Here is a 3,367-nt window from a genome sequence, read left to right on the forward strand (position 1 = left end):
GTCAAAATACTTTTTACTACATGCATGAGAAGAATTGCTACGTGGCTGTCTTTAAATTGCCTTCAGTTGAATGACGATAAGACTGAGATTGTATTGTTTGGAAAAGCACCGTCCCTCTGGACAACTAATTGGTGGACCACCGAACTCGGCCTTACTCCCTTTCCTAAAAGTACAGTAAGAAATGTAGGTATTTTGATAGACAACAAACGAGCAGGAAATAGCTACCTGCGACACGTGCTTCAGGGTAATGCGCCTCCTTAAGAAGGTATTCCAGTGGCTTCCGGTGTCCTCCTGGAAGACACTAGTCCAGGCGCTGATAATCAGTCGCCTGGACTATGGATATGCGCTCCTTGTAGCATCCAACTAATCCCTCCAATTGAAATTACAGGTGGTGCAAAATACTGCTGCCGTGACTGGTTAATAACAGCTACCGGGCACACCATCAGTCCCCTTGCTTAGGGCCCTTCACTGGCTACCTGTAAAGAAAAGAGCAATTCTTAAATTGCATTTTCTGTCCTTTAAAGCTAGGTCAGGCAAAGGACAGAGATATCTGCAGGATAAACTGGTCCCCTATCGTCCCCAACAAAACCTCAGGTCAAGAAGCCAGCTTCTCCTCCACTCAAGACGTATTTGAACACTAAAATATGGCAGTCAATCCTTTTCAGATCTTGCTCGCCATCATTGTAACAAGTTCCCCCTTCATATCAGGACATGCACCAAGTTTTCAGGCTTTAAAAGACATCTTAGACTTGGCTATTTTAATGGTTGACTCCTAACTGACCTGCTATTCAACCACCAAGATGCTCCCTCTGGGTCGAGTCGTTGCACTGTATCAAGTTGTCTTAACATAAAATAAGATAACAAAACCACTGTCAATATACACATAAGTGTTACATTGTAGCAGCCTGTTGCGGCCGGCATGGCTCGTGGGTGGGGGGGGCTGGGTGCGGGGTCGGGGGTTCGTGGGGGTCATGTGGGTCACGCAGGGAGGGTCATAATAATAAAAATGAAAACTTTCCTTGAGGCCGAGTCCCATGTTTTCTCTGCTCCTGCTCTCCTGCTCTCCTGCCTTTGACTCGAACAGGGCAAACACAAAGAGATGATGGATGGAGAGCTGAAACTTTTCAGACGCTCACCCCCAGTCACAGATCTGGGTTGAATCCATTATCATTCTTTATCTCATTTCGCAACCCCAGTGTGGCCCCAGCCATATGCAAATCAGTCTGTGCCTCATGGTAACAGTCAAGCCCGAACTGCCAGGCCAGGATCTCCCTAGACCAGAAACAAGCATTCTAGGACTAGTTTCAGGTAACACCCCTCATCAGCCAGGCTAGCTTGAATCCACTGGCAGAGTGAGCAAGGGACCCACGTCTGGGCATACCCTGCCAACTTAGGGCGAACAAAGCAAATACAAAGAGATGATGGATGGAGTGATGAATCTTTTCAAACACTCACCCCCAGTCACAGATCTGGGTAGAATCAATCATCGTTCTTTAACTCACCTCGCCACCCCAGTTTGGACCCCCTTCTCTTTTCCTTGGCAGAAACAGCAACTGCAGGCCAACCCCACACAGCACACAGCAAAGGGGCAGTACTTCTCCTCAGTCTTTCCAGCTCTTCTCCTTGGCAAAGGGTCCTCTTGAATTTCAGGGATGATCTAAAAGTCTGGGCCCCTCTTTTTATACAGTAAATCTCTTTGTTCTCTACTGGCGGAGGGCTCTGAGCCCAGTCCAAACCAGTTCTGGGGGGCACTTGCAAGTGCATAACAACCTCCATTGTCAGTGTGAGCCCTGGGTCCAGACACACCACAGGGGATGGAGCCTTCATTGTGGAAAGCAGGCACAGCCCTATTCAGGTGCAGGTGCTACTCCTCTCACCACTCTAAATGCAGTCTTTACAGCCTAGTGCTGACTCCTCTAAACTCTCTGGAACCTCTGCACATCCCCATCCCCTGTTAATCCAAAGCCAGACAGTCAGTACACATCCTAGAAGAGGCACACTGGATGGCTAAGCAAGAACATACCTACTTTCTCAAAGGGGTATTTTCAAAGACAGAATGTAAAAATCACCCTCACTAAAGATGCATTTTAACATTCTGAGTTCAGGCATACTAAACTTTATTTTCCTATCTGGTTCCCAGGGGCAGTTATGCTTATAAGATGTTATAAGCAAAGTCCCTTATCTGTCCTATGGGAACAGATAGCCTTACAATTGCGAAAAACGACATTGGCAGTATTTCACTATCAGGACATGCCACATACATCAGGACATGACTTACCTTTCATATACACTGCACCCTGCCCACAGGGGTACCTTGGGCCTATCTTAGAGGTGAGTAACATGTAAGAAAAGGGATAGTTAGGGCCTTGCAAGTGGGTGCACTTGTTAGGTTGGCATGGCAGTTAACAAAATGCACACAGGCACTGCAGTGGCAGGCCTGAGACATCTTTTCATGGCTACTCAAGTGGGTGGCACAAACAGAGCTGCAGGCCCACCAGTAGCATTTGATTTACAGGCCCTGGCACAATCAGCGCACTTTACTGGGGGCTTATCAGTGAATCAAATATGTCATTTATGGATAACCAATCATAATAACAATTTACACAGGGAGCACTTGCACTTTGATACTGATCATCAGTGGCAAAGTGCCCAAAGCATCTAAGCCAGCAAAAACGAAATCCGGCACAGCATCAAAAATAGAGGAGGTAGAGGCAAAATGATGCCAGGAACTCCACGCCAAGGTTGCCAGGTCTAACACAAATCTGTCTTGACCTTGTGCCTCATGAGAACAGTCCAGACTGAACAGCCAAGACAGGTCCTCCCTGGACCGGAAACAAGAATCCTGGAACCGGTTTCGGGGTAACACCCCTCCTCACCCAGGCTAGCTTGAATCCAGTGGCAAAGTGAGCAAGGGTCCCATGTCTTGCATACCCTGCCAAATTAGAGTGAACAAAGCAAACAAAAAGATATGATGGACAGAGCGCTGAAACTTTTTTTTGGGTTGAATCCATCATCGTTCTTTAGCTCGCTTCTCCACCCCAGTTTGGACCCAACCCTATGCAGATCAGTCTTGACCCTGTGCCTCATGGGAACAGTAGAGACTGAACTGCCAGGCCAGGTCTTCCCCGAACCGGAAACAAGCATCCTGAGACCGGTTTCCGGGTAGCACCACTCATCAGCAAGGCTAGCTTTTTATTTATTTTATTTTGTAGAGTTTTATACAGCGCAAACTAGACCTGAGAAGTTGGGTATCAGAGATCTTTACATGAGCACCAGTTTCAATACAGATGGACACATTAATTTTTGTTAGGCACGGAGAGATAAGTGTTTTCCCCAGAATCACAGGATACTGAGCGTTGTTGCCGAG

This window comes from Lissotriton helveticus, chromosome 10, assembly GCF_964261635.1.
Source record: "Lissotriton helveticus chromosome 10, aLisHel1.1, whole genome shotgun sequence".
Taxonomy (NCBI): domain Eukaryota; kingdom Metazoa; phylum Chordata; class Amphibia; order Caudata; family Salamandridae; genus Lissotriton; species Lissotriton helveticus.